The following is an 8,927-nucleotide window of genomic DNA, read 5'->3' on the forward strand; positions in this document are numbered from 1 at the left end:
GTCCAGAATCTCTAGATCTCTGGCATGAATCCGAAGAAACCTTTGGAAAGCATTTCACCGCACAACGTAATTCAACCTGGCTGCACCTTTACGACCTGAAAACATTGAACTTGACATGTAAGAAATAAATGAAAGGCGTCCCGCCGCTCACTTCCCACTGAGATGGTTCATTAATTTTGCGAACACACCGACGTCCTACTGTTAATTCTTACGAGCAGCGTCCCTGTAGGAAGAATTAAACAAGCCCTTTTGTATTTTCGGATTGATCACAATTGAGTATCCATTTAAAGCCCATGTGTTAAACTCAAGGCCCGGGGGCCAAATGTGGCCCGCCAGATCATTTTATGTGGCCCCCGAGAGCATCGAAGGTCAGAATGTCTAAAAATAAATAAGTCAAGTGTGCTTTGAGCAAAACTACATTTCCCACAATGCTGTATTTAAGCCCATTTCAACACTGACAAAAAACATTTTGAAAATTTTTCTTTATTCATTGACAGTTTGATCCTTGATTGATGGAGTTCTGTGGGTTTAATAACCTGACAAATTAAAAGGATTTATGTTAGAACAGAGAAACACACATTTTTTTCTGTGTAACTTTGATGTTTGTTACTTGAATGAGTAATAAATTCAGAGTTATTTAACATAAAGGAGTAGTTACATTCATTTGACATTACATTGAGTTACATTTAGTTACATTTATTAGTTACATCTGGCCCTTTGAGGACAGCCGTTATGCTGATGTGGCCTTCGGTGAAAATGAGTTTGACACCCCCTGACCTAGACGGATGGTAACGCCAACATGAGTGCGCTGACATTCATACAGTTTTAACACTTCAACACAACGCCCTTATTAGGGATTGGAGATCTTCATGAATGTACCACCTGTTTCTATGGGACCGGCTAGAGGCCGAACAAACGCAGATCAAACTGTTGATTCACAATACAGAAAGGATAGCGTTTGAGGCTACGCCTCGAGTGAGCATTCATCGCACGCCCGTCACTGCCGTACACCCGTACACAAACGCCATTCCGGCGCTACCACTCAAGCGACTGCCTTTTCCAAGTGCTAAGTTACACTTTGTGTGTCTGCTCAAGTCAATAATTGAGGCTGGAGTGATGCGGTGAGACTATAGTGGAGAGCACTTATGCACCGCAGAGCCGAACCCTTTTACATGACAGATATATGGCTCCTGCCTCCTTCAGAAAGCTGACCTTGGATTCTTGTTTGGCGCTTAGCAAGGATTAGAGGAAATCTCACACAAACACACGTATTGCTTGAAGAGATCGGCGCCTATTTTGCCTTAGCTTTATTTAAAAAATGCATAACAAGGCTGCTTTAGAACTGCAATCTTTGACTATTGACAGAAAGGGAAAATAAGGTGCGAGGGGGTGATTTTTGCTCTTATCATTTCTCTTTTTGTGTCGAATGTAGGTCAAGCTGAAAGGCAAAAATACTTAGTGATACACAGTTCTGTGAGAATTAAAGAGTTACCAAAAGTCAAACTAAACTCCTGGGCAATGTGATCGACCAGTAAATTATTGAACGTTTATATTAATTTGCAGCATTTGAGCCGATCCTGCCAACGCTGCTCATCTGTGCCAAAAGTGAAGGAAAGTTCTAGACCTTTTATTCCCATTATTAGTTTCTTCTGAATTTTTGCATTAGAGCTGTATTCCATCATTACCCATGAGGCCGCAGGTAGATACGCTGCAGTGATGACATCACGGCAATCACACCTGCAGCCGCTGAGACATTTGTCATAACCGTTGTGAAAATGTCGCACAAAATTCACACAAAAGAATTGTGATGGGTGTCAAAATAAAAGAGGTGGGATCGATGTCATTGGAATGAGATTAAGATTAATAGTGGAGGTTTTTACTGTACGAGCATTTGTGGGTTTTTGAAGACTGGATTATAAATCAATCTTTAGGTACCTGAACCCACCGGATTGGAGTGTAATTTGCTAATCTGACAGTCAATCATCTACTACCTCTGTATGAAATTAGATTACATTTAATTTAACTTACATTTGCTAAAGGCAACCAGGTTGACATGTTGCCATGTTTATCGGTTTTGTTGGAATAAAAGCGATTAGATTATCCAGTTCATGGTGGAGTTTCGTCGGTGATACCTTTGAACATTTCAGATTTTAAGATTGGAGCGATCTGATTTTGGGTTTTGCACCGTCAGTTGTGAGCCCCACCCACACCTAATCTGACTAGCGTTAGCTTCTTGCTAATCTGATCAAGACAGTCTCTGCTTCATAAAAACGTGAAATATCCTGCGGTGCACCGTTGCACAATCACGCAGCGGCTGGAAGAGTTCCAGACTGCATCGCTTAAAGTCACCACAAATCAAACAGATCGATGCTAATACTGGACGCTAATAGATAATGAGCGATGATAACAAAACATGATGTATTAATTATTTAGAAGAAGCTTTACAGAGTTCTACGCCGACAACAACTTGACATTAGTGAGCTGCATGAACGTCTACATCACGCTGAGTGAGTTTCACACCGACACACCTTTTATTACGTCTATACCTGAAATTTTGACGACTGGCGATTTAACGTCGTGAATCTTACGACCTTCTGAAATTTTTAATTCTCTCCTCCGATGAAGGTTGATTTGACACTGAAGCTCTGCCTCCAGAATACAGAGGAGGGAATGGAACGCGGCTCATTAGGTAAGACCATGAATAATCTATGTCCTGCTGAGGCTCCTGAATGTCATGTGTATTAACAATCAGCGCTCCCTTTAATAACAATCATCACTTATTGTGTTCATGCCTTTTCCAAATACAGTGGTACCTCTACATACGAAATTAATTGGTTCTTGAAGAAATTTCGTAAGTAGAAAATTTCGTAAGTAGATACACATTTTCCATGCAAATGCCCTAATCCGTTCCAAGCCCCCCAAAATTCGGACATAAATGTTTTATAAAGCATAAAAATGCATCAAAACATGTAACAAATACATGTTACGATTAGATTATTACACAATAAATGAGAGTTGTGTATAACGTAAAAAACAAAGAATAAAGAATAAAAATGATGGTCATTTACCTTTTAACTGTTGTCCTCATTGTTTTTTGCCCTCTTTGATTCATGCGCTCCTATCTCACCATGAACAACAGAGTGAATTCCAGTCCTCCTCCTGAACTTCTCCAACCACCCACGCGATGCCTTAAAGTCCTTAAACTTCCTTTTGTTTTAATAACGTGGTGATTGTAGATGCATTACGGCCATATTCTTTGGTGAGATCAACCAAACGCTTCCCTTTTTCAGGCTTTTCTATCATCTCTTGCTTTGTTTGTACGGACAAAAAAACTCTTTTCTTCGTCTTTTCTTTTCCTCTTTTCTCCGTCACTTTCTTGGGGTCCATAGTGAATACTCTGAAAGTTAATATATTTACGTAAAACTATCAGAACACCTCACGGGTCGAGGGCCGAATGACGAGGACGCTGCATAGACACCTATGTAGCTACACACAGAGGTCCCTCTTAGCCAATGGGATGCCAGGAAGATGCTAGGTAATAGCCAATGGCAGAGCAGCTATAAGAATGTCGCGTTCAGGAACCTGTGGGAGCTGCAAGTATCAGCCCATACTTTATTTCTTTCGTAACTAGAGGCAATATTTTCCTGTAGAGGTGTTTCGCAAGTAAAAAATTTCGTAAGTAGAGTACCACCGTATCAGGCCACACCAGCCATTTCTTTCCCATATCTCTACCGTTTTCTTACGATGATGACAAAGTCATTAAAAGTTTCTATAATATACCATCTTGAAGGATGTGAAAGTGGAGACATCCAGCAGATGGAATCCAAACGTTACGAAGCAAGTAGGAGCGACTCGGCTGCAGCCAGGGGTTAATTACATGGACTATAATAAAAGAAGGAGTTGGGAGCGCTGCCATCTGTCAGGATGTGAATCCATCGGCGATAATCACCATCATTTGTAATCCATCTCCTGGTGGGGATCGTTCAGACTGTAATTAAATGCCACTTGTGATTCTGAGACTTGACACTTGATGAAAGATGAGCGCGAGGTGAGTTTGGTCGGAGAACCTTTGGTGGAGTCATAATAAGCATTCAAAATACACTCAATGTATAGAGGTGTTCATTAGGGATTATAACCTGTTAGTTAAAAGAGTGAACACTACTGTTATTAGAGCCCCATGTTGTGTGTTATTATTAAGTTATTTTATTATTATAATCATGATGAGGCTAAACTAGACACCCTGAGGGACAACATATTGCAGTTTTTCCAGCCATTATCAGTAATTACCACCAGTTTACAGCCATGAAATTAGAAACATCATCCTCTTTGGTCTGTTTTTAAAATCCAATCTTTATTTTTTACATTAAAGGACTTTCCTGGCTCAGTGATTGACGTCATAGCGACAAGAGGAACACAACAACTTGACCCGATGACAAGAAGAGACTAAAAATAAGCCTCATTTAGTAGCGCTGAATATTTTATGGGGGCATTTTCCTCCATTCTTTGATTTCTTACACATTTCAGATCGGTTGGCACGAACGAAAAAAAAAATTCACCACTTCTAGCTCTTTGTTTCCTCGTCAAAGTGAGTATTTTTGTCAAAACAGCCTCGAGTGTCAGCGCAGGTATCCTGTAAAGCATTTTGTTCTGAGAGCTCTCACGGCGCTTACATGGATTCGCCAAAAAAAAATAAAAAAAAATAAAATTAAAATAAAAACATCCGTCAAGATTTGAGTCAGATTTTAAACACTTGCTGTAAAGCTATCATTTGATGCAATCAGAATATAATTAATTTGACAACATGTGTGAAACGGAGGGGCTGATCTGGAGGGAAATCTTCTCTAATTGGACAAAGAATGAAGCCCCACAGCACAGAAAAAAACAATTATGATGCAGGGACCCAAAAATAAACAGGCTGCTTCGCTCAAATGTTCTTTGAGGAGGAAAATTTATGAATTTCAGATCAATCAAAAAATACAGTCAGGGTTGTCAGATGATATGTGCAGGTAAATCAGACGTTTGACAGCGGCTGCCTGTTTGAAATGCAGCCGCTGTGATGAAGACGATGCCGAAGCTAATTCTACCAGCGAGGGGGTTGAAAGCCTGAATGTGGAACTCGAGATTGTTTCAGAGACGACACCAGTCAACCGCGATAATCAGAGATATTTCCTCCAAACCAACCCAAAGTCATCAAGTAAACAGAGCTTCAGTTTTTGCATGAAATTGATGCATTGATGAAGATGATTTGTGTAAATTTGACAAATGTTTATAGCGATTTAAAGAGCAGTTTGTTTGGAGAAACACGCCAAGAACTTTTCTTCTCAGATGGTGATAATGAACAGGAAATAAAATAATGGAGTGGGCGGAGCCTTCAGTTTTATTTGGCTCTCTCAAGGTTAACAACTTGTTTCAGCACTTTCCGACACGATAGCGCGGCGAATAAAATGCGTTTGAAACTTCATGTGAATATCTCTCACATGCGATGATGATGAGGTAGGAGTGACCTTGAAGTACGGAGCTTTACCCAGATTAATTTCATTTTCAGTTGCCATGGAAACCACTTTAAATCTAGAAGGAGAAGAAGAGCATACGCTCCTGACAAGGCCGAGCTATCACGGCGGTCTGAAGTGGATTTCATTTAAGTTTTGAAAAATATCTTCCCAACGCGATGAGAAATAAATCAGTTTCATCTAGTTTGTCTGTTTGTTTATTTTGTGCTCACACCTCTGGTTTCGTGGAAGATCTTCCTGCAGTTTTATTGTAAATCATAAAAAAAAAATAATAAAAAAATCTAACAGGCGGATAAAGAAATAGATAAAAGTGGAAACATGACTCGGCTTTGATCTTCTGTTGCTTATTTTTAAGCCTTTTTTTGAAAATAAATATCGCAACTAAATGATCAAAATTAAGTTTTCCGAACGTAACAATAACCTTGACGGTTAATTACCATAAAGTCTTACTCATGACTTTAGTCTCATAATCAGCAAACTCACTATATCCTCCACAGATTACACTGACGGTGCTCTATTAATGGGAAGTACAGGTTTCGTCACTGTTGGCACCTCCTGCCTCCTTCTGGTACCTCCTACCACCTCCTGCCACCTCCTGGCATTGCTGACAGTACAATAAAAAAAGCCCCCCCAGCTCGCCTGTATGTCTCATTCGTCTTCACTCATGTGGAAAGGCCGTCCGTCACTTTTACTGCACATCGGCTTCCTCTCGATGCGGCATCGATGACTGATGGCCCCGAGTGCAACCAGATAACCACAGCGAGGGATGATAAAAATGTGAAAACACACATCCTCGACAGGAAATTGGCCATTTTGGAGCAATTGACACGGTGGAGCTGAAGCGATGGCACTTCCTGTAATGGTACCTCCTTGAAAAAGGTTGTCTGGTTGTCCGCAGGGAGACGGCTACAGTCCACTGGGCGTTATAGTCAGATACACAAACCTAATGAATCCCGACGCCGCTCCTTCTTTCCTCCTTTTACGCCACGGTTTAGAAAGTCAAACCTACGTAGGGATGAAGCCTGTCGGTGAGAGAAAAGTCCAAACCCCATCAATCCCAATCAAAACCAAGCAACTTGGGGAGCGAGGAGCCGAGATGAGAGTCGACTGACGTGGAATTAAATCTGGAAAAGTTGGGTAATGAGGAAATTCAAAGCTATGAAAATGGATTGTTGGGTCTTAATGGCAAATGGAGCATCAGAAGCTTCTGCAGGCGTGTGAAATATGAGGCCACTCTATTCTACGCTGCTTATTGAGGATGATGATGATGATGATGATGATGATGATGTATATATATATATATATACACTATGATAAATATCTATTTTTACACCTAATCTCATATTTTCTCTTTCTATGCAGCTCCTATCTGGGAGAAGTGAGCTGAATTGATCTGATTGATGGTAATAATGATAAACACTACAGCTGCTCAGCAATGCATATAAGCACATTACAGAGGTCAGCAGTTCAAGCGTTCTCATTGGGTGCAATCAAGGAAGTGTCTCTATATAATCTCATATGAATAACGACAATCACACCAATTAGATTCGACGAACCATCGGATATTTTACTGCCCCTGACGCCGTCAGATATTTGTACAACTGATATAAACTTTGATCACGAGCTAAAATTAAGTTAAAGTGAGGCAAAGCTACACGCAGGTGTGAATTTCACTTCTACTGCTGATTAATACTGCATTGGTTTGCTGTCAGAAAGTGCAACTGGTGTGACGCTCATCAAATTGCATTACCTCCTGAGACCGGGCGATTGCATTGCCGGGGATGTTTTTTCCTTATAGGCCAGCCATAAATAAAATATTTTGCTGTTGATTAGGTGAAGCACCTCGCAGGAGGTTGGAGCAGCGATCTAGTGCTGGGCTCCAACAACGTCACGTCAGGCAAAAAACAAGCGAAACAGTTGGGGAGGATCCAGATGTTTCTCCAATTTCCAAAAATTGTCCAGCTTTCCTGACCTCCTCCCTGAAAACGTCTTCCATTCCATCCTCCTCTTTCCAAACCTGAACTTGTTCTGTGGTTATCTGACTATTACATAACATATTTATGCAGGATGCATTTCTCTATTTAATTTTACCCTTCTCCTAACTACAACAATTAATACAACGGATTGCTGATAGTGTAAGTAACAGCGACCTGTCAAACCGTTTGTTTCCTCTGAGACACAAAACTGAATTTTATCAAGTCATAAAAGAATATTTTGTCATTCAGTTTAACCAGGAAAAAAAAAAAACTATTAAAAATTGAGGCTAATGCTTCTCTTTGAGCAGGAAGGATGTGAATAATCATAATTAGAAATAGAGTGAAGCTATCAGAGAGACGTAGTGGAGTGTAAACTAATGCATTCAGTGGATTGAGTTATGAAGCTGCATTACAGGAAGCTGGAGGGCGACCCTCCGCCCTGATAGGTGCTTAGCTCCGAGCTAACTGATGCTAATTACCTCTGATCAACACTTAAACATGTGACTGCTGCGAGGTGAGCCGGCTTGGTTGGAAATCACTTGTCACGCTTTTTGCAACGCAAACGCAGTTTATGACTAAAACCGCAAGTGGGATAATTGTTGGGCTGATTTTCTAAACGTGTCAGTAAAATCTGGCGCATTCAGCGCAAAAAACCAACAAAAAAAACCAACTCGAAACTCCGAAAAATGCCGATCCGACAGAGAATGTCTCGGTGATACTCACAGGCAGTAATTGCCGGCCTGCTGATTCCAAAGAGGAAGTGGAGCTGCTTACTGAGCGGGAGGCGGGAGGCTGGCGGTCTGAGGTGAGTAACGTCTCCCTTTAATCCACATCCCCTCACAGCATCCTCTCTTCAGACTTTCAGCCACCTGACAGAACAAAAGCCACAGCAGAAAACTTCACTCATGTGCCAACATATCAGACACTCTTCAACCACGTTTCATTTCAGACGTCGGAGCGTCTGAAGAAGAACCGAGACCATTGATTTTTTTTATTTGCTTTGTAAAATATTTCTCAATCAGGTATCATCACATCGTTCTTCTGTTATCTCCTCAATTGAAAGTGAAACGCTTGAGTGAGTTGCAACTCAATTATATCGCGTCTACTGAAAGCCCCCCTACATGAGCCATCGCCTGATGCAGTGTCTTGCGAAAGCATTGCCCCCCCCCCAGAACTTTTTGACATTTTGCCACATTTTCAGGCTTCAAACTTAAAGATAACAAACTGAAAGTATTTTTCAAGAATCAACAACATGTGAGATACAATCGTGAAGTGGAACCAAATTTATTCAACATTTTATATTGTTTTTACAAATAAAAAACTGAACAGTAGGATTAATATTGTTTAATAATGCGTCAATTAATGCGTTCCAGGAACCACACGCAAATAACAAATTCCGCGATATATTTATCTTATTATTTATAGTACTTTAAACATTTAT

General features: G+C 40.6%; 1 protein-coding gene across 1 annotated transcript in view; it reads right to left on the bottom strand.

The window, feature by feature from the left end:
- Positions 1 to 8,333, bottom strand: part of lingo1a (leucine rich repeat and Ig domain containing 1a) — a 54,929-nt gene extending 46,596 nt beyond the window's left edge. Inside the window, exon 1 of the mRNA XM_068313297.1 lies at positions 8,210 to 8,333. The gene's annotated coding sequence lies outside the window, so the exon portion shown is untranslated. The remainder of the gene's footprint in view (positions 1 to 8,209) is intronic.
- Between the last annotated feature and the right edge of the window lie 594 nt (positions 8,334 to 8,927).

The sequence above is a fragment of the Antennarius striatus genome, chromosome 4, assembly GCF_040054535.1.
Source record: "Antennarius striatus isolate MH-2024 chromosome 4, ASM4005453v1, whole genome shotgun sequence".
Classification (NCBI taxonomy): Eukaryota; Metazoa; Chordata; class Actinopteri; order Lophiiformes; family Antennariidae; genus Antennarius; species Antennarius striatus.